At 37.9% G+C, this 26,343-nt stretch overlaps 1 protein-coding gene across 5 annotated transcripts in view; it reads left to right on the top strand.

Annotated features, from left to right (window-relative positions):
* KCNQ5 (potassium voltage-gated channel subfamily Q member 5) overlaps positions 1 to 26,343 on the top strand; it is a 292,440-nt gene that overhangs the window by 27,281 nt on the left and 238,816 nt on the right. Inside the window, exon 2 of one of the 5 annotated variants that reach the window (XM_080585435.1) lies at positions 1,199 to 26,124. The exons of the other annotated variants lie outside the window; for them this stretch is intronic. The gene's annotated coding sequence lies outside the window, so the exon portion shown is untranslated. The remainder of the gene's footprint in view (positions 1 to 1,198; positions 26,125 to 26,343) is intronic. 5 annotated transcript variants of the gene reach the window in all.

The following is a 26,343-nucleotide window of genomic DNA, read 5'->3' as shown; positions in this document are numbered from 1 at the left end:
GTGTCAAATGAATTAGATGATACCTGTTTCTGGACATGTGTCTACAACACAAAAAACTCCATTTTACTTGTCATTAATTGACAGGATGGAAAAAAGTTCTAGGCAGAGAGGTTACAAACTGAAGTTATATGGAAACTGAAATGCTATTTTTTTTCAAGAAGAGGTCATGGAAGGGTTTAGATGGAGGGGAGGACCTTGGAAAGAGGGTGGTTATATGGGTTTTGGTTGGCTTTTGTGTGTTTTTCCCCCAATATAGAAAGAACATTGTTGTCTGTCTGAAATGAAAAAGAAAAACAAGCAACTAAGAACAAATGCCTGGCATTCCTTTTTATTCTGCATATACTTTCCTCATCTTTTTTATAAGAGAATATTGGCATTTTAACAAGCCAGTTAGTAGCATTTTAAGAATACTGAAGAAAACAAATCAATGAGAGAGCACACATTGTTCAATCAAGAATTATTTGCTAGATACTGATGATTTTTGAAGTACAAAAACAGTTTCTGAAAAACGTAAGTTTAATGCCAGAACTTTATCAGCAGTAAATGTGCAAGAAGTTAAAGTCTGCATCCCTTTTAGGTCTCTAAGATTTGTAGAGTTGTAAACATTCTCGCAAAATTGCAGAATGCCAACAGAATTCTATTAAAATATTATTATAAAGTTCTTTATAAAAACTTTTTTTCCTATTTGTGTTTTTATTGGCTCTCTATAGGATATGGGTTCATAACCCAGTCATAATCAGTTCCACTCTGAAATTAGAAATGGGAATGAAGCCACTTTTCCACAAGTTAGAGAGTAAAGGCTGTTTCTGTGCCAGCAAAAATGCAACTAATAGTGGTTCTTCCTAAGAAATGAAGTACAAGAGGTGATGTGTAAAAATGGTTTTCTTGATTAAATGTGGTAAGAAAAACATTGAAGATATGTTGTGAATGAATGCAATTAATTCCTATCTACATCTGTAAATTTAAAAATGAACATTTTGCCCATTTATTTTAAAATGTTTTAAATATTGTAAGCATATGCCAATATAATTTATATTGTCAGTTAATATTTTATATGCTTATATCCATAGAAGTTTCCAGTGATTATTTAAAGTTTGTGGACTTCTAAAGCAATTTAACCTGAAAACAAATGCAAAGAATTGTGAAGCAGCTGTTAATTATTTCTTAGAATTCCCACTTTTTTTTTTTTTCTTCTTAGGATAAAATTCTGGAATTTAGGGGAGTTGGAAAACCAGAAGAAGAAGAGAACTATCTTAACATAAACATAATCTTATGGTTGTGCCTAATTTTGTTAAAATAAGTTGTATTTGCATGGTAAGTTTCCTTGTGTAGGCAATATGGACAGAAATACTCCATTCCTATTGTGTTGTAGAGCGATGTGAAATTTGAAATGAATGATTTTATTTTAGTTGTAATAGACTTTGAAAATGAAAGATGAAGTGTGATTACTGTATGAATTCGTGTGCATTGTGGAGCTTGCGTGTGTGCTGTGTAACCTTGCTAGAAGGTTTTTCACAAGTTTGTCACCTGAACATGCAGATTATTGAGGAAGGGGGTTGGTGGTACTCTAGCCTGGAACATTGTTCTCTCTTGGTCCCCTTGGAGCCTCCCTGGCAGCAAGAAACCTTCAAAGAAGTCAAGAGCCTGGGTTGGCAGTCCGTACAGGGTAAAGCATGAAGGAAATTGTTCCTGTCTCCAGAGAGATACCTGAAGTTGAGGTGTGTCTCAACAGGCCAGTGTGCTGAGGGGCCTGAAAGCAAACTCCAGCAAAAGGACTGAAAATGAACTTCCTGAAGTTGAAAGTCTTGCAATTTCCACTTCAGAAGGATAAGTGCTGTGGGAGCCTGGAGAAAAAGAGCTGTCCAGATTTTCGCATATGACATTTAATGCTGTAGATAAAAGAAACCATTTGCTATTAATAATCTCAAGGTAAATCAGTTGTTAAAAGACTAGTGCATTTTGAACTAAATTTTTAAATTGATTATATATGCCAAAATACTTGTAATCCTTACATTTTTGGTGTCTACAAAGTGTATACCGGAATCAAAAACACTGTTTAGATAGTCTAGTTTATGGCATGTTCCTCAGTGGGGATTATGGACATACGATTTACAGTTTGTAAATAGATGAAAATGAACACTGTTGCATAGTGCTTGGACATAATTTATGTATTTTGGGGTCATAGATCCCAGTCAGATGCAAACAGATCCATTCAAAGAAAGTTGTGTTGCCAGTTAATAATTCATATATAGTAACAAAAAATAAAGTTAGATGATGTCAGAGGAAAAATTGTGCTCCGTGACACACTGTATTTCGCAATAAACAAGGTACAGTCACATTGGGTGTATGACAGACTTTTGGTATTATTTCTGTTGGCTGTGCTGGTCTTTGGCAACCTTGATCAAAGAATTCATGTCAGAATAGTCAGCATAACCCCAGGAGCTGAAATAGACTGTAAGTCTTTACTAAATAATGACTAAAACCATTTAAAGAAGGTTTGAACTGAGATTACAGATCTAGCTTGAAGCTCCAAGCTCACCGAATGTGGAAAAACAATAAGGAAGAGTGCCAGTTTGATTTAAAATATGATGCATATTGCAATAATAGCAGTTATATATCAAGTAACCAGAACAGTGGATATTTGAGATGCCAGATATGTGCTATTGATAGACCTGCTGAATTCAGATAAAGTTGTTCATTGACAAGCAGCAAATAGTTGTGTGCAGAAACAGAGTGGTGGTGAGTGGGGTGGTTTCCATGGGTTTCATTTGCTTCTTTATCCACAGAAAGTGTTGAATTGAGTTTCATGGTGCAGCATGATGCCCCTCGCCCTCCTGGCTAGCTGGTGGGAGCTCTTCCTGCTACCTCTCCTAACCAGGTGCATTTCATGATAAAGTTACTAAAGTCTGTAAAGCTATTTTCTGTGTTCACTTCAGTAACATTTGAGACCTTTTTGAGTATTTCATCTTGTCTAATTTTTGTCATGGTGAAAGTTTTCATATGTTCCAGACATGCTTTGTCTTTTGAAAGGTGTTGTACACATCTTGTACCAAATACACTACAGCTGTTTTCTTGCTCATAAAGCAAGCAGGATATTTAGTTTCATGTTTCTCAACAGGGACCACATTGAGTATAACCATTTCTTTTAACACTCATTCCAGTCTGCAACCTTGGATTTTGCTGCCTGTTTGTTCTTTTCCTCCTCCCTGTTTTCTTTTGTGTGCCCACCAAGGACATTTCTTTTTCCTCTTAATGACTCCCATCTTTTCTTTCCATCTTATTTTCCATCTTATTTCCATCTTATTTGGCATTAGTAGACAGCACTTGGGTACTTTGCATGTCATTTGGTGCTGTCTGTGCCAGTGATGCCAACTTTTCTAAGTTTCACATGGCTGGCAAGAGACTTGCAGTGTGGGTTTTATGGGTGTCCATTGAACCCCAACAAACTGTTGCAGGAATATCTGAGGATCAGGGAAGAAATCAGAGGTGGACGCTTAAAATAGGTGTGTATGGAGAAAGTTACTCTGGAGTTACAGTGGGAGCTCCACTCATTTAACATCATTTTGATGACTGGCAACAAGTTTTGAGCACAGTGAAGGAGCCCACACTGAGGAAAAGCTGATGTGAGCCACAGCCTGGGGACACCAGAGCACAGAGCTCCTCCATGTGAAAAGTGGGCTTAAAACCTTGTGTTGGAATGGTTACGTGTTGGGAGCTGCAACACGCCTAACAGTCCATTTATATTCCTTGGAAAGACAACAGCATAACTCACTACTACCTTGATGATGAGCAGACAAAGCACATAGAAAGTGTTGCTAGAGAACCACGTAAAGGTCAGTCATCAACTCCGTTGATGGCCAAGAAACAGAGATGGTTGCTTTCAGGGACCATGGTGACTGCTTATCCTCCCCCATCCTGTTGGTGCTGCATGACTGAGTTAGTACTTCTCCACAGCTCTTAAGGGGAATGTAGCTTGGAGATAGATAATGGGAAGCAGTTCCTGTTGATGTAAGGGAGATGTTAGCACTGTGAGCAAGGCAACCAGTGCTGTAGCTCTGGCTGCATGTTTGTCCAGCCACTTCGAACCCCATCTTAAAAATAAAACAAGGGCTTTGAAATAAAGTGGTCATCCCACTAATGTGTTTAGTATCTACTAATTTTGAATGATACTCTGTTCTGAATAGCCAAGTAGGTAAATGATTTTAAAGCAGACGCTCCTGTGGTTTTTTTGTTTCTTCAGTATCACTGAAACAAACAAACAAACAAACAAACAAACAAAAAACTTTTTAAAATAAGGCAGCTGTCATTGATTCAATATGTGAAAAATGTTGGGGTGTTTAGAAAAGGAAGTGAGAGGCATGTGTGTCATCTGTGCAGGAGGAGCTGGGAGCTGTGTTGTCCCAGCTGTGCTTGAATGTGCTCAGCCTGGTGCTCCTCATCTTTGCTCTTGGCTTCAGCCATCAGGTGTCAAGGCAGCATCCCAGTATTGGGCTTTTAGCATATTTCTGAGATAAATAAAGATGTGGACTACCAAAAGACATCACTGTGCATTCACCATGTGTTTCAGGACAACTAAATGCTGGTTTAGTTCTCTGAGGCAAGGTATTTATTCCCCTTTAGTCCTAGCAGATCACATCATACAAAATAGAATATTAAAAAGAGTCAGTCTCATGAGAAATTAAAACAGAAATTTCCATTATTTTTCTTGTAGTTAGGAAGAACATCCAGCCAACTGGCATGCTGGCATCATCTAAGGTGGATACAAATATCCAGTTTTCACATCATGGAAAATCACATTGTTCCATAAAAAGGCCATACATATGAAAGAAAACAAATAACAATGCACACACTTTTCATGTCCTGGGAAGAAACAGCAAGCTGCATTGTATAAGTGTTAATCATGTCATTTACCCCATGCCAAAAGGTTTTTGGAGGCCATGGTGATTAGGACTATGAAAGAACACATTCAAATTACAGTGGAATTTATAAACTGACATTAATGAAAAATTAGTGCTACCTGTCACATAAATATATGCCATGATGAATGCAGATTGCAAGGTTGGAAAAATATTTTGCTTTAGAGAACAGCTTTTTGTAATAATAGACAGTGAGGCCGATATAATATACTAAAGATAAATAGCTTCTAATCGAAAACTTTGTTTCCCTTGTTTCCCATACCCTTAATGTCACAGTAAAAAAAATGTTTTCCCTCATTTTAATACTCTTTCCAGCTTGATTACATTTACAAAAAGAAGTCATCATAGCCAAATTATTAAGATATTAGTTCTTTTAGCAGGTGGAAGATTAGGTTAAACAAACAAAAGGCATTAATTCAAATTTTGATGAGGATTCTTGAAACTGTTGATGTAGGATGCCTAGGTGTTCCCCGCATTTTTAAGATTATTTTAGAGTTTGAAGTGGTCTCCTTTAAAAACAAGGATTGTGTTTTATAATTGTATACCCCTTTTTTAAAAAGAAAAATAAAGCTAGGTGCTTGTTAAATCACTTTTGGTTAATATTGATTACCTTTCCACCAGCAGCTGATGTCACCAATGGCATTTCCTGCAGAATACTGAAAATACAGATTCAAAACCATAAGTATTGGGAAAACTAGTATTTTGCTACCCTTCTGCCCTTGATTTAATTCTGGGTCAGTGTAAAACAGAGCAAATGTTTTTGTCAGCAAGCACAGTACAGCAAAATATTTCTGGATCTATGGATAATCTTCCAGGTCTTTTAGGGTGGGATATGTATTTGTAGTCATCTCTACTGTGTGGAGAGTTTCGCTTCTTCACTGATGCTGTGACTATTTTAAAATGCACATGGTCAGTTTTAAAAGTTAGATGTTCAATATATTCACTTTGTCATTTTCTTTCTTTCCTCTTGGATTTGAGAGGTACCATTACATTATTAAATTATTTCTGTAGCTTAACAAGGTGTGTTTGAAAGTCTTTGCCATTAAAGGCTGATCTGAGAGCCATTTCATGACAAGGCACTATCTTAATCAGTGAGGAGTACAAAAGTACCGCTGCTATCTGATAATTAAGGTTTTTAAACATCGGTAGATGATGGTTTTGCATATCACTGGAGCTAGACGTTTTCAAATTGAGAGAACTGGCACTGGAATTAAAGCTTTGGAGCTGATCTCTGCCCAAAGGCTGTACATAATTCATAATCTACAGATGTGAATTAATTAAATTAAAAGAACATTACCTACATGTACAAATGATACAGGTTTAAAACCAACTGTAAGCAACCAGAGGTGTGAAACTGTAGTCTGTCTTTTTATCTTGCTCAGTCAGTTTGCCTTGCTTCTTAATTTGGCAGCTTCGTTGCCTGGTATATTCTACAGCATGGAAACAAAATCAGAATAAATCCCTGGTCTAGTAATCCAGACAGTCAATTTTCTTCTGTTTTTCCTGTTTATCTTGTCACTTAGGTCTTACTCTGTGTTCGACGGGTGCACATGCACATGCATCATCTGTTTCTTCTGTCCTCTCAGGGTGGGTTTGTAGCACTTGTCGCAGGACTGGCTTCTTGAAAGCTTTCTCTAATTGTGTCTGGACCCACTAAGAAGTGTGTTTTGCAAGCTAGCTTTCAGCAAATATTAGATATTTTTTAATGCTGAGGTCTTTTGAAGGGTCAGGCAAAAGATGCAGGGAAATAAATTCCTAGCTCATTATCAGCTTGCCACGCTGGAGGTGTCTTTTTATGTGACTGGTGACCTGATGAAAAGAGAAAAATAGGTCATGGGCGCTTTCTAGTTTAGCAGGAAATAATTTTAGAACTCGATGAAAAAAAAAATCTGAGGGGCAGGAATATATCTCTGAACCCATAGATATATGCCTACAAGTTTTATCCTAAAAGAAATTTTAATTAAGATTTTTTCTGTTTTCTACAATACTGATTTTTTCAGCTAATAGACATTTTGTGATAATGTTTGTACCTCTGTTATTCTTCTGGTTGTCCCACACCTTGCCTTATGTTTCTGCTAAAGCAAAGGGCAGAATGCATTTTTTTTCCTGGGTTATTAGGATAACAAAGTATTGCACATTATGAAACCTTAGAGCAATCATTTGCTGTAGCTGGTACAGTACAGTGCAGTTTCTTAAGGATCAGAAAAAAAAATAGAAAAAAAAAAACACATAACATTTGCAACTATGGAGCTATGGTAACATTTTCCTTCTGATCAGGGTGACTTCCTAGCCTGGACATATGCTCACAAAGCACATCCTTTTGCACGGCATGAATTCACTCCAAACACAACAGCAGCCTCCAAACAGAGCAGAATTTCCCCTGGAAGCAGCAGTCCCCAAGACAGTAGCAAACTATCTCCCCCGCTTCCTGTAAGTGATAACTTGCTGTTCGTATCCCCAATACGAGGGATATCAGAACTTGGCTTTACCAGCATTGGCTCCGTCCGCTCTCCTCCGCGACTCTCAGTGCTGTTTTCTACCTCCTGTAATGAAATCCCTTTCTTGCCCCCGTAATTTGTATGCCCAGCTTTCACAGGACTGTTCTCCATGGAAACCTGTGGAAATGCTCCCGAAACAGCTGAGGAAATGTGTTAAGAATTGCTTTGCGTCTCTGGACTTTTGGTGAAGTTGTTCTTTTATGCTTGTTGCATGTATGCAGTCAGGGCCTAATTAAACTCTGCATTCTTCCACTGTTTTTTTTTCCCATTTTTGATATTTAAAAATAAACCAGAACTAAATGCTGACATTTAAGTTCTTGGTCAGCTATGCAGCTGGACAGTAAGTGCTGTGTTTATTTGCAAAGGAAGCTGAAAGAAGAGTTGTGGAAACAGGACTCCTTGCAAAGTTTTGCTGTATCACATCTCCCTAAATGACAGGCAGCAAGATGTAGGTAACCAGAAAATACGTACAGACTTCAGGCATTTTGAGGATGACATTTCAAAAAGAAAAAAACATACAAACTTGACACTGGGGACGAGGACATGTGACACTTGTCTAGCTTTGTCACCTGGGATTGATGAGTTGAAATCAACATGTTGCTGCCTGCAACTTGCAAAGAAAGTTAACCATCTGCACTTTCTTGTTCCTCCAGGTTTCATCTGGAACATACAAGACATAATGGGAGGAGTAGAGAGAATTCAGGATGTTTAAGATTTTTATTTGCAAAGCAAACTTTAGGCATCACATGGACAAGATTTTGTTTCAGCAGCAATCCAAACCCAGTTTGAAAAATAGCACTTAATACCAAGAATTGGCACAGAAGTACTATTCAAGTACAGTATAATTGTCAGAGATGGGATATGTTTGCTGGTTTAGGAAAAACAAACAAACAAACAAAAAAGAATGAAAGCTTGTTTCAGTTTGTTATTAATGCATGAGCTACATCATGTTGGTTTTGTTTTGTTTTGTTTGTTTGTTTGTTTTTTACACTGTGCAACCTGTATTAAACACTTTGTTAGAAAAGACTTTTTACTGCTAATGACTCAAAGCTTGTTCATACTGGTTCATACAAGAATTTCTACCTAAATCAGTGAATAGTGTGGGAGTAAGGATTCTTCTGTGAGCTTGGCTTTGCAGAATTGAGCCCTTGTCTTTTGCAGTCTGTAGCTTGGAGTTTTCTTTCAGTTTACACAAGTTTGCTTTCACTACTGTGGTTTCCTTGTGGTGCATGTTCATCTTTGTCTTCATTATTGATGAGTATACATATATGCTGGCTTTTTGGGGTTGCTGCAGAAAGAATATTAATATTTGGTCATTCAGGGAAGGTAAGCAGTCTGAGGTTCATAAAAGTGCAATTATATTCAAAATGAGATAAATGATGTAGTTAAACAAAAGGTACATCTTTGATGTCATGCTGGTACAGCACATCTGCAATTGCAGTGCTACTTGGAAAACTTTGCTGAGAGATAGGTAGGAGTAAGTGGAAAGCTTAGGAAGAGTGGCTCAAAAGCTTAAGCTTTCTATGCAATGTACTGGGAAAAAACTTGGGAAAAGCTGAGTGGGCTGAGATTTTTTTTTGCCAAAAAACACTTTTCACATATATGATGTGGCAAACCTATGAGAAAGATGCTTGTGCCATTTTGTATTTTATGCTTTTTCCTTTAGAATTACTTATTTTCATTTTCTTTTTTAGCAGAAATACACAGAGTGGGGGGAGACATAAGTGTTCTCAGGACTGACTATACCTGTGAGTTGTGATAATGTGCATACAGTCCTGAACAATTCGTTGTTTCTGTGTTCAAAAATGATGAATTTCACATGTGAGTTATTGTACATGTGGCTCAGTTGTAATGCAGCGGAAACTTAAGGGCAATAAATGCTGTTTCTCCTCTCTAACTGTAGGTAGAACTGATATAATTGCCTACACTTAGATTTGATGGATGTTTCTCATCCATGTTTCAAGGATGACATCTGTGTTTTCATATTTTTTAGATGTGGGCCACGCTAGCAGAGATTTTTTTCTAGACACGTGTTTCACCTGAATTATATTGAAAATAGTCAATTAAAACATTCACACAGAAGTTTTGGTTTACCTTTAGCTACCAAAAATAAATGAAAACAAGAAACCAGGAGAGAAGCTGTCTAAGTTGTTTTAGAGGAGAGGTTTGCAGCTGTAGATGGGTCTGGCCATTGTGGCAGGCAGTGTGAATACCTGCTGGCATTTGGTCAAATTAAAAGCCTTTTAAAAGGAAATTGAAGAGAAGCTTGGTAATAAGTGTGGCCGGTTAATTCTGCCAGGTTAGTGACCCTGGGATGCTGCAGCTGGGGCTGGAGAGGCCTTTGTGGAGCTGGGAGGGTGGGGGCAGGGGTTTGGGAGTGACCCCAAACCTGGTGATCCCTGATGCATCATAACTGACTTCATTTTAGCTGTTTTGTGAACCACAAGTCGCCTCAGAGGTGCCACTCACACCCCCCAGAAAAAAACTCAGGCATCCCAAAGAGGTCAGCTTTGCTCGCATGGCTGGATGCAAGCTGGGCTTAGAGGAGCAGCCACTCCTGCTATGTGGAGATCTCATGTCACCTCCGTGTTGGCACCAGTTGATGGCTGACCTTGGGCTAAACTGCCGCGGAAGCCAGCATGAGTCCCCAGGGAAAGGGAAATTCAGTGATCACCTCTAATGTGAGCCCTCCCTTCCCTGTGGCTGCTGACGGGAGCATCGCTGCTGCAGCTGGCTCCCGGTCCACCCAGGGAAGCACCTTCCTGGCTCCAGCTGAGAGGAGCTGGCACGGCTTGGACAACTGCAGGCTCTGGGAGCATTGGGAAAGGACCCAAGAAGGATGTACCAGCTAGGTGTCTCTTCCCCCAGACCTTTTTTGAAGGTAATCCTGCCTTTCCATAGCCCAGAGCTTGGGAGCAACTTGCCTGTAATGTTCACCCTCAGACTTCTCTCGCTAAAATTTACTTGTGTTTTCAGAATTGGCAAAGGTGGTTGATTACTCTGGAGACAGCTGGCAAAAAGGGGCTAACCAAGCCATTGACGTTGATATTGCGTTACGGTAACGGTGATGCCAATGGTATTTGCACATGTCTGCCTTGGCTCGGTTTCTTAGTTAATTTATTGTGCAATGGCGTTATGAGGTTGGCTAGGTTTCTTTCCCTTTCCTGAACTTCCTCTGACACTAGAGCTCTTTCCTTCACGTTTCTTAGGGTAAGATATTGCGTTTCCTTCAAATCCTGAGTCAGTACCAGGGTCCTGGCTGATGTATTTAGCTGGGTTGTGAGCCTCTGCCTTTCCTCCCCTGGGTACTTGTGACGCATGACACCAGCCTTCTTGAAACAAACTAATTTAACAAAATCATTTAAATCATTCAATGATTTAAGCAAAGAATTTTAAAACAATGAGCATACATTGTGCATATATACCTCCCATCTCAATTAGACCATGCCCTAATCAAGATAAATTGGCTTTTCTCTTTATTTATGGGAATGAGACTGACTAAGGTTTTCTTCTTTCCAGCAAAACCTAGATGCTTCCAGGAACATGGGGCTGTTTTATTTCAGTCCAGCTCATGCTGCTCAAACTGATTTCTGTTTGCCATGCCAGCAAGATAATGGCAATAAGGAGCCTTGTGCAGCCATTACCTGATGAGAGGCTAAGGGTTCACCTTTTCGATGCTAGTGGAGTAGGCTTGCTGCCTCTTTCACTGGGCAGGGGGACCAGCTGCTCTGTGGTCATACACTGATTTGGTGACAGATCCAGATGCAGTATTAATAATTGCTAAAGGGAATAGGCTGGTTCACGTTATGGAAGTTTATGGAATTTTGGAAAAGGCACATCTAACAGCTTTATCTAAGGTGGTTTGGGAGTCTATTTGATTACTCAGGTGATGTGAGGAAAGCTGTCCAATTCTGAACAAAGCAGCTGAAGGGTTATCAACCAGTTTTTTTTCCCTCCGGCCTTGCTTGCTGGCACGCAGAAAAGAAATCTGAGGTGTGGTGAATTATGGTAGTCCTCATCCTTACATTACTGAAGAAGAGGGAAATTTATTCTTTTGAGGTAGTGTATCTCTCCTCTCATCCTTTTTCTCATTTTGCCATTTACTCTTGCCAAAAACAAAGAATAGGACTGTAGAGTTGGGAGCAATTTGGGTCACTGCGGCTGTGTTTGCAGCATATTGGGTAGTTAATGGATAAGAGTTGATTCAAATTGCCTCCTTTACAGCTGCCTCCTGTCTTGATTCTCATTCCCCTTAGCTTTCTCATCACCTTTTTCCTTTCCTTTCCTTTCCTTTCCTTTCCTTTCCTTTCCTTTCCTTTCCTTTCCTTTCCTTCCTTTCCTTTCCTTTCCTTTCCTTTCCTTTCCTTTCCTTTCCTTTCCTTTCCTTTCCTTTCCTTTCCTTTCCTTTCCTTTCCTTTCCTTTCCTTTCCTTTCCTTTCCTTTCCTTTCCTTTCCTTTCCTTTCCTTTCCTTTCCCTTTCCTTTCCTTTCCTTTCCTTTCCTTTCCTTTCCTTTCCTTTCCTTTCCTTTCCTTTCCTTTCCTTTCCTTTCCTTTCCTTTCTTTCCTTTCCTTTCCTTTCCGCCCTGCCCCGCCCCTCTTTCCCTTTCTTCTTTCCCTTAGATGTCTACTTCTTATATGAATAGTTACACATGACTGAACATACACCTTGTCCAGAGAAATCATCTGAGTTACATTGGTACCATAAAGTACCAGTTTGGGAACTTTCCTCTTCCGAAGGCACCTGTAAGAGTTCTTATTCTTTCTGCTCATTATACAGGAAAGTAACTTCTTTGTACTAGGCAAGGATTAACATCATTGTATACCCTTATGGCTAGTTTTACACAACAGTTAATCCTTAAAAACTTTGACCCTTATTAATACATGCACACCATAAATTGCAAGGACACCACAGTTAAGATCCTGAATTAAGATTAGCCAAGAACATTTTGAACAAAGAGGACCCCAAAGAAATGCGACTCCTACAGTCAGCTCATGTTTTCAGAAACATACTGTAACTGCCAGAACATTGGCATACTTGTAAAATTTGAGGTTAATAATGTTTGTAAAACTTTGTATTGCTTTGCATCAGTTGCTGAGCTTGAGCTCACAAACATTATTATAAATAAACGTGTTTTTTTTAATGCTCCAGGGAATTTTATGAAAATCTTCTGTTTACACATGCAAATTGAATTTCTTTCGCATGCACACATGAAATATGACCTGGTCATTGCATCCTTTTGTTGCACATCTTCAACGTCTAAATGTGCTTGAAGGGTAGATGTTTTCAGAAGAGATACGTATTGTTTTTAAACAACTCAAAGGTAGATTTCAGTGTGAAATATTGCTGTTTCTCAATTTTTACAACCAACGCGTTCAGTCTAAAAATAAAATTGCTGGCAAATACTTAACTACAATAGCATGAGGAAGTGTCTCCAGAATAAATAAATAAAACAGCCTTTAGCTAAAGCATTGGAGTAAAATGAATATGGAATTCATCTGGGGAGCCTCATATTTGGAAGGTGGTATGCTATGGCTGGGTTGTCCAATTTATCAAGACTGAACATTTTGCTGAGTGCTGCTTGTAACTGCTCTGGAAACCCTTATGATTCCACATTTTCCACTGCACAGAGGCCATTAAAATTAAATTGCTTGGAAAAACAGTAGCCCCTAAATTATGCTGGTATTATCACCTAAATGAGCACTAGTAAGGAATTTTAATTTTGTAAACAAATTAATAAATTTTAAAACAAAACAGAAAACTCTAAAATACTTTATACACTAGAATGTCTCTGAGTAACCATGACGACAGTCTGGGCTTCATGTTCATTTGCTATGTCTGAGCATGTACAATTTTTTCTTAACTGAAAAAAGGAGTTTGAGGGCGTACTATACAGGCTCTAGGAAAAAATAGCGATTCTCGTAAGTGAGAGTAGAGGTGTGTTACTGTAGGTGTATTCCTATGCCTATCGACCAAGCTGTTTGTTTTTTCTTTTCCTCTCAATGTAATAACTATTTCTTGCTCAATGTTATACTCCACTAAAAAACTACAAAATACGTTTTCCCTATAAGTAGATGTTAAATCTCTGAAGACCGGGTTAACAGCAGTGTCGGTGCATACTTTTAATTAAAATGCTGATGTGGTGGCAGAAGGAACCAAAGAAAACATCCCAGTCAGCTGTGCAGACTGCTGAGATGTGATACGGGATCTACAGCAGACATGCATTCTGTCTGGCAGCATAAAGTCATAAAGCATAAGAATCAGTAAATTCAATCCCATAAAACTATTGTTTTGTGGTCCTACAGCGTGAGAAGCCTTTCGCCATTTTGGCATACTCTGCCTAATAAATCTCCAGCTCTGGCTGGCAAATTATCAAAACCGATGTCCTACAAGTTGAAAAATTCACCGGATTATTCCTTTACTATGATGTGAACTTTTTCCATTACTAATAAATTAAGCATTAAAATCAAAACAACTCTGAGTACACTGTCCAATCTGGAGTACACATTTCTTTGCAGGCAAGCAGCAGTAATACTTTTTTTTTTTTTCATTTTTATTTTGTCTTTCTCCCTTTCTATGTCCAAGTAGGGAGGAATCAAAGAAAAGGGAAAAAAAAAAAAAGACAAAAAAAAAAAGACCACAGTGCAGTAACAAAGACTGTGCTCATGATAATCTTTTATTTTAAGTATTTTAAGGATTTACTGTCACATAGAACAAGAAAATTTCTAGTTAGAGTAAGTGCTACAGATACATAGATATGGTCATATAGCAAAAGGGATGAGTTTTATATCTCAAACTTCAAGCTTCACTTTTCAAAGCAAATCTCAACTAAGAGTACTTTAACTGCAAACAAGATTTGTTCCAGTATTTATCCACCAGGAGGTTAAAGGTATAACTATCAATGGTCAAAGGTTGATTTTTTTTTCAATTCTGTAAGTTAATTACAGTTTCTACTTATTTTTTAGGTATTGATTTGCTTCTGCAATTTTTCATGTCTTCCATATAATACTTCCATTGTATATCTACATATTTATTAATCATGCTACCTGTGATATTTCATGAAGTTCAAAGTTGAATTTTTTTTTGTGGGCTCACTAACTACAGTATTAAATACTGGCTTTGGGGAAGCTGAAGCATGCTATATCCTCCCTGTGTCATCTAGCCATGGAGTTATGGCACAGGTGGGGCACTATCACTGCGTTATCCTTATTTTATAGATCTAGTCTTCTATTGTCCCAAATATTTTTGTTTTAAAAGTGTCCAGAAATAGACAGCGTTGGGGTGTTTTTGCTGCTCAGCTTTGAAATAACTGTTAAAATTTTATTTCTGTCTCTAAGTGAAGAGCCACAAAGATTTTTTTCCAGTTGACCCCAAAGAGACAGCCATCGATTCAAATCAGTGTGAGACTGAAGCGTGTAGGGTCTGTTCCTCTTCAGTTTCATCTCATCATTTCCAATTGTAAAGTGTCTGCATGAATAATACTTTTGAACCCATTGTTCTGGGTCATTTTTGTAGTGACCATCTTGTTTTTGTGTCCTGACTGCTTAACACATAGAATTTAAATGAAGTGTACCAACCCACAACAAAATACAATATGCATGCTTTTTTAATATTTGCAATGACAGAAGCACTTTGTTCTACTTCTGGAAGGTATCCTGAAAAATGGAAATTAATAAATGGGTCAGATTCTTGAGAGAGGTCCAATTTCATCCAAACAAATTGGCAATAATAACTATTAATGCCATATTTATGTCATACTAACTCTAATTAGGCCCTGCTGCGCTATGTGATATATGCCTGCAATAATAGAAAATACAACAGTATTTCCGCTGCCTCTCATTTCCCAGCAATGCTGACAGTTGTGTGTGTTTGCAGTCAGTCCTGAGGTCTGGGGTAAATAGAGCAGTTTCCTTGTGGCCATGTGTCGGTCACGTAACCTGCATTTCAGCATCAGCTTAGGATATGAGGTGAGTCTGAGTAAGACAGTTGCATATTTCTGAGATGTTTCTAATCAGTTTTACTCTGGACCTTAATTGAGAGGGCTGGGAATTTGTTGCCCTGTCTCTAGGTGTTGGGGAGGGGGGTTACAGCTGCCAGCTCTTTGGTTGCTCTCAGGGCATTTGCCGTTTGCTATGTCTCTTCAGTGTGGCCTTCGGCCTTCGGCTTCCAGAAGCAATTAGAAAATGAGCAATATCCTCCCAACCCCTTCCTTCTTAGCACTACGTGTGGTGAGGGGGTCTGTCCTGTAGCCATATGGTATTCCTGGTTAAGTCTTAATAGGCAGGCTATCTAAATATAATTGTTATAATTTAATTTGAGCAGACTTATTACAAACTTATAAACAGGATAAGCTTGTCCAGCAGAACTGAACAAGCATTATTGTTCCCCCTAGCTAGATTTTTATCACTGATAGGTACTATATGTCCTCCTAGGTTACATATTTGGGAAGGGTGATAATTACTGCCATATCTGTCAGCAGTGTTGCAGTGCTTTGATAAAGGTTAGTCTGCTCACAATCAAGTGACTAGGGAGTTATTTTTGGCTTTGTTTATGGGAAGAAAAAAAAAAAAGACATTTTTTGAGATTGTAGTTGGAGTCTGTGGAGCAAAAAGGATGAATAGTTTCTTGGAATTGTAACTTGGAGAGAAATAAGCAGAAAGAGTACCTCTGAGATCTGAAAACCAGCATGTGGAGCTGGTGCCACGGTTTGACGGCGCAGGTGGCTGTATGCAAATCCTCATTGTATTTGTGCATGGTTAAAAATTAACTTATTGTACATTCTGATCCAGGTTGAAGCATCATGTCACAAATGAAGTGCTTCAATGATCATTGCTGTTTTGTAGTATTGTAGGATTATTCCTGTTCATTTACAACCAGTCTGATGTAATACCTCATATCAGAAATGACAACTTCCCAATTCTGGACAAAAAATTTAATAGGATATTATGAACAGTTGTGGTAACTTAAATAAAAAATAGTCTGTGGGTTGCAGAAGTAAGGTGTTTTTCAGGGAAAATGATCTTAGAGAGTCAAAAGAACAAATAATCGGGAGAAAACACACCAGGCACCAAGCTGAACTTGATGGGGGTACAGAAGGAGTACAGTTTGCCCCAGAGCTATTTCAGGAGTAGATGGTGGAAGTCAGACATCCGTGTAAAAAGGGCTAAGGCTTATCCTCAGTGTCTAGTAGCACTATGTGAATAATATCAATACATTATTGAAAGTGTCCAATACCAGAAAAATTATCTGTGTCAAGAGAGTCTTCAGCTAGTTCTGATTTGCACTAAACATAAATTTATTATGACATTAGAACTTTTTTAGCATTTAAATAAACTTCAGAGGGGAAAGGGGCTTGCTTTTTCATGGAGAATAGAGCTAGAATAGTCTAGTTAGTGATTTTTTCACCTAAACATAATGAAGTTCCCTTATGGATAGACTAACGGGGTATCACTGCTGGTGATCTGGGTTCCATGCAAGGTCACTCTTTTTTCTATGGTTGATCCTGAATGTGCATTTGTCTCTGACTGGATCGTGTCAGGTCTTGTTCTAGGAAACATCTCTGCTGTTGGTGCTGGAATAAGATGCTGAAATGCAAAGTGATGCAAATTCAGAATAACCTGGTCTTATGTGGGCCAGGGCTGAGAACAGAGGCTACTGTCCTGCATGGTGCTTAGTGGTTGTGACCTCATTTGTCCACTTTTGGTTTACGGTTATTTTGAAAATGAGGTTATTCCTGACACCAGAGACTATGGAGAAGTTATCTGATGATTTCTTTCTGGTTGAAAGATTCTTGAGTTCCATACTGATCAGAGCAATGCTGGGAAGTTGGGACACTGGAATATTTGCAGCATGCACACATCTTCCTCGGGAGAGTGGATATGGTGTGTATGTGTGCATCATTGTGTAACAATCTGAATTCATTTGCCCACTTTATTCAAGTCAGGTTTTTCATCTAAAATTTTTATCTCTGTTTAAAATTGTGACATATTAGCCTATATTTACTATTATCTACTATTTATATTTTGTTTCCAAAATGTTTAAATGCTACAAAGTTTAGAGCCTGCGTGTTTGACATACCACCAAACATGAAAATTTCACCTCTCTGCAGTAGTCGCTAGTCTGTTCTGTGGATAAAGAAATAGCGTTTCCAGTTTAGTACCTAAAGAGATTAATTCGAAATCAATTGCGTTCTCTTCAATTGCATGTATTAAAAATAAGTCTTTTAATCTTAAATTCCTTCAAGATGTGATCACCAAGAATTGCAGTTCATTTATCTGAAAAGGCAACTTCCTTTTGATTCGTAGATCATTTTCCTAAACTGTCTTTTAATAATCTTGGGAGGGAGAAGACTGTGTTTGTGTGTATGAATCCAGAAGTCTAATAAACATGCTTAACTATTTTAGAATGTTATTTTATGCATTTTATCATTCCTGTTTCCATCTGAATGCAATTCAACACAAATTACTAAAAAATTACTCTTTCGCTGTTTCATAAATCAAAATACAAAACTTCAGTGTAAGAATAAATTTTCTGATACATAGCTGTGTTAATATGTTTTCATTTATATATAATTTCTCTCTGTCTGAAAATATGTATAATTTCTATAGCATCCTGATTTAAAACAAGTAGTGCCAAAAAGTTGTGTTTAATTGGAAACCAATAGGTTTTAGTAGCTATCAAGAAAATAGATCTTTCTGTAGGAAAAAAAAAATAAGGAGTAAAAGCTCAAGAAAATATTTTAATAAATTTAAATACAAGTTTCCTATCAATTCAAAATCATGCTCTTTTCAGTGGTTAAGCTCTGCTCTTTAAATTGATCCACAAATGTTGCATTACCTTTAACACTTTCTTTACAACATATAAGAAAAACATTTGGATTTAAAATAAGAGCATTAAATGGGGTATTGAAAATATTTTATAATTGGCTTTTCTAAAAAGGTATTTTTCAAAAGCATCACAAACATCCATTTTGCTTTGGGATACACTCAGCTCTTAGCAGCTTTTTTTTGTTGTTGACTCAGAGCATTAAACTTTTGATAAAAGTTAAATCCCAACAAGAAGACAAAAGTGGTTTATTCATCTCCTGTGCAATTTGGCTCAGATGTCTGGGGAGGGGGGTGGGGAACAGATTATTCCCCTTTTTTGCACAGATTGGTTTGTTCCCATAGATGTGAGTTAGTACCGTGAGGAACAGACATCGCATTGAATCAAATCCAGGCTATTTTCTGAGGAACTTTTGCTTTCTTAGCAGGTTGGTGTTTAAGGAGGAACCCTGATAGATATTCTTAAATGTAAATGAACAGCAATAAAGCTATTCAGCGTAGTCTCTAACAAACTTTAAAACAACATATTAAAGCAACAAATGTTTGCATGCAAAGGAACTGCCTGTCCAATTGGAACTGAACATGCTCAGACAGGATCAGAATAAACATTTCACTTATTTAGTCTAGCTGTTTACATAGGTAAAAGTTTACCTTAGATTTACCTGTTCATGTTAGCAAGAGTCAAGAACTTGGATACGTAGCTATGTCTTTTGTGTTTCTCCAGTGATATTTCTATGGTCATCTATAATCGAGCTGTTTACGTTCCTACTCACAAGTAGAATCATAAAATCACAGAACAGCTTGGGTTGGAAGGACCATTAAAACCAACACAGGTCCAACCCCCTGCCAACCAGTAGACCAGCTTGCCCAGGACCCCATCCAGCCTGGCCTTGAATACCTCCAGGGATGGGGCATACACAGCTTCTCTGGGCAACCTGTGCCAGTGCCTCACCACCCTCTGAATAAATAATTTCTTCCAAATATTTAATGTAAACCTACTTTATTTTATTTTATAACCATTACTACATTACTACATAGTCCTATCACTACACTCCCTGACAAAGAGTCCCTCCCCATCTTTCCTGTAGGACCCCTTTAGGGACTGGAAGGCCGATATAAGGTCTCCCCAGAGCCTTCTCTTCTCCAGGCTGAATTACCACAACCCTCTCAGCCTGTCATCATAGGAGAGGTTCTGCAGCCCTTTGAGTGGTAGAGTGAGTTGATTTCTGTCCACCTGGATTTTAATAATTCTGCACCAGTGCAGAGGTGTAATGTCAAGATGTGGGCCCTTATGCTTGTGCTTTTGTAGTGCTTTGCTACCTGGAACAGAGGCTCTGTCCTGACTGCCCCAAAATAGTTTTGTGAAGGATAATGAAACATAGCACCTAAAGTGGTAGTCTGAGGTCATGTGGAATTTGTAATCAAATTTACAGAAATATTTAAAATGTAGATATGATTTATCAGTTGGAACAAGATACATGAGCATTCATCAAAAGTCAATTAGAAGGTCAGTCAGAAGAACAAAGGTGCTTCTTATTAGGAAAGCAGATTCCGAAAGCAGATTCTTTTTAATCAATTATAGAAAATGGTAATGTTAAGTGAAAAACCCACTGGTCATTCTTTTGTTTTCTTTCCTCTCCTTTTCATGCAATAGCTTGATGGAATTAGGCTAAGGCTTTATCTAGCCTAATTTGCAATCTCCAATACAAACCAGTAGTGGGTTCTTCTTAGAGTCAATGTAGAAACCAAGGTCCTCCTTGACCCCTACCCTAGTAACCTTCTCAATTTCTGATAAGGAAGGGTTCAGGGTTTTCTGAACTGCAACCTCTTTCCAAGGATAGGTTTTTGCATTGCATAGTTTCACTCTACGTCTCTAATTCTGGAGCTTTGAGAAATAGCAAATGTTTTCTTTTCACTTCATAATTGTATAAGTATTCTCACTTTAGTTGTGAAAATTGTTGGTTTTGTGGTGGTGGTGGTGGTGGATTTTTTCCCCACCCTAAAGGCCTATAGTCTATTAACATACACTGTATCATCCTTCCTTGCTCTTTTTTGACATAAAAAGAAGAAACGTTTATCTGGAATTTTAAAAGTGGGTGTTGATTTGGTTCCACTAGGGAAACATGCATGGAGCTGCAAGGGCAAGTATTTATTGCTGATCACAAGTGGGTAGAAATGTAGCTTACTAATTTTATACTAATGCACTCGAGAGGGAAGAGATCCAAGCACTGAAAATAAAAGCATCACATGTCCTCCATTATTTGCTTACAGAAGCAAGAATACACAGTAGGATGGTATTGCAAACATAAGCTGATCCTTTTTCCATTGAAATGAACATCAGTTATTTAACTTCAGTAGAAGCAGGTTACGCCCGGATGATAATCTGCATATGCATTCTTCCAGCATTTGAGAAACAAACAACTGCATGTCCTGATTCTATCTTTATAAATGCAAATTAAAATAAAGAGTAGCAGTTGGTTTTTTTGCTGCGCAATGTTGACCTATTCATGCTTGGTCAGTAGTTGTAATTTTTAAATTATAATGTCTGGGTGTGAGTTAGGCATCTTATGCTCTTGTAATAGGCAGTAGAAAGAAATGGGTATTTAGGTATAATTCATCTCGCCTAGTTTAGACCTCCAATATGTAACTAGATGAACTGCCTTCTAAAAGTATCAGCTTTTCTACACTAATTGTAAGGGTCAAGTGACATGTTAGGTAATATTTGTATTTCGTCTCATAGTGTATGCTGTTATCGCATTGAGTTGTTTCTTCCATACTGTCAGCTCATTCTGCCATGACAACGTTTTCAAGGCAGCCAGGTGCATAACAGATGACAAAACTTAATTGTACCAAAACCACTGTAATCAAAGGAGTTTTGTTTTCCTTTGTTTTATTTTATTTTTTCCCTGATCCTGGGTGATTTCACTTCAGTTAATCAAAACCAAGCAAAGGTCTCATTCCCAGCTTTGGCAGAATGTAGTCAAAATCTGTTCTACTTTCATGTCTTTATGGAAACTTGTATATTGTGTTTGCAGAAAGCACTAGCATTCAGCAAGTCACTCAGACTGAGTCTCAGGTAAGTGTATAACAGTAGTTTTTGCATTGCTGTTTGCCATAGTACCCATTTTTAATTCGAATTTTCTATTGCTTAATCACCAGACTTCTTTGTCTGAACTCTTCAAGTGTAGTGCATGTTGGTCTCAGCTGAGAACAGTTAGATAAACAGTGTGTGTATACCTATGTGTCTCAAGCACTCAGGCTGTGTCTTTTTTTTTCTGGCTTTTGTAATTAGAATGTGTGGTTTCATCCTATTTACATTGTCAGCATGCATCTCTTGCATTCTTGTGCTTCGAAATGGATGTACTTCTTGAAATGCAGCAGTGTTGCATCCATTTTCTAAGAGAGCACTAGCATGGCACTTTTTAGGGGGTTTTCCGCAGACATGACATAATCATTAAAAACAAGCAAACAAACAAGCAAACCAAACCCAACTCCTCTTTGGCATTTGGATTCTACAAATGAAAATAGGTCCTTTACTGAGTGTTTTTCAGTCTTAAGAGCTGCCTTCGTGCAGTTGCTTTGCAGTTGACCCTTCAGACCTATTTTGAGTTACCAGATGAAAATAAGGTTTCCCTTCAAGGGTTGGTTGCCAGGGGTAACTGGCACTGACGCCAAAAGATGAATACTCTACCTACTTAGGATAATGCCTACTTTGTGAGCTAAATAAAGAGCTAAATTGCAGAGAAGGAAGTTGGATAAATGTGAAATATCAAGAGAGAAAAAAAAAAAACAAGATTACTAGGGACACAGAATTCAGAAAGGGTTATTGCCTTTTGCAACAGTAATGGCCTGGTGTACAGTTCGTGTACGCTGTTCTGTAGCCAGGCACTCGGCTCTCTCAGCCCTGCTGCTAAATTGAACAGCATCCATGCTTCTACCTCTGCCTGGATAATAAATAAAGCTATGGAAGCGAGAGGCAGGGAGGTGGAATATTTCACACGGAGTAATTACTTTGAATTTAACAGAGGAATGATAGCTACTGTGATTGCAAAAAGTTAGTATTTTGAGCCTGAGGCTGAGACAGTCAGCTGTTGCTGGGAGAAGTACCACTGAAATTCAGAATTTCTCAGCAAAAAAAATCATGCACCGTTGGTGTAAGCAAAGGTTAAAAATCTCTCTGTATCTAGCATTGTATAGGGGAAGGAATTAATTATTTTGATGTTAGATTCAAATGTGGAAGCAATTTTAGTGCCTTTTCCTCAAAAAGGCGCTGGTCATTTTGTGTGATATGGCAAAATAAAACTTTCAAAATAGTTCATTGATAATACTGAACAGTGAGATCAGAACTTGATATCTACTGATGTTTTGATATTTGTGCAAAAGAAGATGAAAACACATGACCCATGTTATTTAGTATCCAAAGATATAAGCTCTTGGTTTCTTACATTTAGCTAAACACACTAAGTAATTTCTCAGTAGCCAAGAATAACACCATATACAGTTACACACAGTGATGTGATTTTCAGAAGCAGTGTTTCATGTGATTTTGCTCAACAAAATATAGCCAAAAAATGGTGCATGGACCTCTGTAAGTGACTCAATGGGCTGAGCAGTGAAGGCTGTTCCTTATAAATCAATTTCCTACTGTGGCCGTTAGGAGTTTTCAGGAAGATCCAGTAGCTTCTTCATCAGATTTGTTCTGAAGATAAAAACCAGTTCTTCTCCCAGTCAGTTTACTGCTAATTTTATGAAAGACAAGTACAGGATTTTTTTTTACTATTCAGAGTCCACAAATGCCTTAGATGATTCAGGCTACATTTATGCAGTAGCTTGCATTTACATTGGAGATCTCTTTGTCACTCTCTGCAAATGGCATCTAAGGCTGCCAACACTCATCATGGTTCTGCGAAGAGAAAGATTTCTGCAGGTTGGCAGCAAGACAGCAAAAAACAAGCTGCTGCTTTCACTTTCCATTAGCTTTTACTGTTATAAGCTCTTCCCAGTCCTAAGACAATAAAGAAATGTCACAGCGTATACACAGAAGTATGACCTAAAGATAACTCTGACAGTTCCTTCAGTGAAATGCTATGAATATCCCCACCTAAAAGTCAAAAAAGGGAGCAGGAAGAACTCTTTTCCTTTCATATGTGCTTTTAGTGATTTTTATAGCTTCTGTAATATTCTGCCTTGTTTTGAGTACTCATTTGTGTTGTGGAGTAAGGGTCCTATCTTATGTTCTTGAGATGGTGGTGTCACATAACACATGGAAATCCACGGAAGATTTGGTCCACAAACCGTGAGCGCAAGTTCTACTTCTGGTAACTGTGTAATTTCATGAAGTTCATTTAGTGTATATCAGATAAGAAAAATAGCTTTGCACAGCTAAAAAAATATATACTAAATTAACTTAAGGATATACCTGAGCAGCCTCAAGTATCCTGTGCTCCAGTGGATTTCCATGGGTACTCTGAAGTTATCAGCAGTGCTTTTCATGGACAACAGAATGGCCAAATGAACATATAGTTTCTCTCTGTGCATTTGCATTTTATGTTCATCATAACAGAACTAAAATTCTCCATCTGCAAAACCATCTGGTAGATTAGAGAGGCCTACCTTTAAAAAAAAAAAAAAATTCTTTGCCTTGTATCACACAGAATAGTAGAAGAGACTCCTGGCTTGTTTCCTTTGTAAAACATCCTCAGACACAAAGCCCCCGCTGTGGAAGTTACTGCTAGAAGAGACCAGGCAAAGCCTGTGATTGACTGTTTCTCATTTCTAACTACTACATGATTTTGCACAGCAGGCTTTCCAGGGAAATTCCAGGAATCGACGGATGAATGTATGTAGTTATGCTTAAAAATACACTAACAAATATAACTAAGAGTTCATAATTCATTCAGGACCTTACCACTCATTCATCCAAATAATGATACAATTTAGGATGATGAAACAAAATTTAGAAGATGAGAGAGTGGTAATTGTAGGTAGTCGGCTTTCTGGACTTTGCACGGATGGAGCTGTAATTGTAGCAATCATCCAGAATCCTTTACTGTTTTTTGCAGTACAGACAGTGCTTTAGTCACTGCAGTTTCAACCCTCTGAAGCTTATATTTTTGCACACTGAGAAGCTGATTTCGTTTTTATCTTAATTAAAAACAACTGCAAATAGAGAATGCTTTCAATATAAAAGGGTCTTCTCCAGTTTCACGTCAAAATGTCAGTGTGTTCAGATCTTTTCCTGATGTTTTAATTTTGATCTTATCTTTGTAAAGTAATGATCTAAGAAAAATTCCTGAAACTGTTGAGTTATATCAAATGTCTGTGGATCTCACGGAGGGACCTTTTTTGATTTCTTACAGTTGTCAGCAGGTTTATAATGAACTGAAATATGAGATAATTATTGGAGTTGAATATGCTGTCAATGTCTAGTGAAAATGAATGCCAAATGGCCTGTTATGTTCTTGATATCAGTGCAATGTGCTTAAGTAGACTTTCTTATTCAACATATATAGAAAAAAATCATAGTTATTTGTCATTCTAATTTTGCATTCTTTTCATTTCTTTATTTGACATCAATGAACACTATTTTTCATCTTAACCATACAGCTCCATAAACTTCACTTAACAGCTTTTCAGAAAGGAAAGACTCCTAAAATAGAAAATACAAAAAAAGCTATGTGCATGAAACATGGATTGTGGGAGTGTTTTACTTCTAGATTTTACTTGTGCTTCTGCTACAAAGATTTTAATCTTTTAAAGGAACAATTATGATTATCCAGTCCTTCTGTACAATTAGCAGTGGCCATACATGATAAATATCTGAAAGAGGGCATATTCTGGTTGAACTAGCTGATACCTTGCACAATAGTGTTCCAAAATCCAACTATTTTTATGGTTAAAAACAGATATCTAACTTGAATCTTGAATTTCTTCACTGCTAGTTTATCTGCCTTTGCTCTTGTGCAAACCATGTTCCTTAATCTCTTGTCTCTCTCCTCCCTCACTGCATCCAGTGTATCCATATATATTGATCATGCTCCCTTTGAATTGGCTTTGCTATGCCAAAGCAGCCATTCTCTCTTAGCCTCCTCATATATGAGTTCCTCAGTTTTTCTGTAAGAAGATTGACTAGAATTCTCCATTAACTTCCAGGCAAGGACTCACCTATACTTCCTTCAACTTACTTCCCAGTCTCTGTGGAGGATATTGCTTAGGCTGTTAGCTTCTCCATCTGTAAGGACACACACAGGGCCCTGCTGGTCAGACCAAAGATAACTTACTGTTGGTTGTTTGTATGCCCAGGTATGGAAAGATGATGTCCTGCTATATTGCAGTAACCTACATCTGTGTCTCAGCAGGGACCTACATTTGCAAGTACTGTAATCATACTTTGAAACTCTTTGTGCTTTGGCACTGAAATCTCTTTGACCATTATTCAGTTTGATCATTCAATTTGATGTTGAAGTATAGATTTTTTTGCTGTTGGCACTTACATCTCTGAAAGTGTTAGAAATTGTGTTTCTTTCAAAGTGTCTCTTGCAGATTAGCAGTTAAAAGTTTGTGAGTTGAACTAAAGTTGAACACAAGTTTAGATTTATTTCATTGTGGAAGAGTGTGTTAAATATTCACACTTGAATGTTCATCTCACAGGTTCACTCCAGTGAATATTAGTGGCAAATTTTGTAGGATGCTGGTTTATATTTAATTAAGTCCGAAAGAATTTCATATGCATAAGTAAAGTTCTGTGCAGTTTTACACTGATGTTAACAACAACAGTCTGTGTTAAAGTACATGTTAGGACACCAGCATGCTGCTAAAACTGTCACATTCATATTCATTTCAGAACAGGATGAAGTACTCTTTCAAGGTGCCCAACTCAGTTCAAGCAGGTATGGGACAACTGGGTTTAACTGTCCTTTTTACTAGTATATGTGTGTGTGCCTAGCAGGAGATGGGCAGCAGACTTTGGTTGGTGCAAGTCTAACGAGAAAAGCAGAGTTGTTTTTAAGGACTAGTGAAACCATCGTGAAATAAAAATAAAAATAATAAAAAAAAACACTGTTGTGATCTTTATAAAGTGCAATTCCACATGTGGTGATAGCAGCTTC

The sequence above is a fragment of the Anser brachyrhynchus genome, assembly GCF_964034855.1.
Source record: "Anser brachyrhynchus genome assembly, chromosome: 3".
Classification (NCBI taxonomy): domain Eukaryota; kingdom Metazoa; phylum Chordata; class Aves; order Anseriformes; family Anatidae; genus Anser; species Anser brachyrhynchus.
The sequence above is the reverse complement of the archived record's forward strand: the minus strand, read 5'-3'. Positions and strand labels throughout refer to the sequence as shown.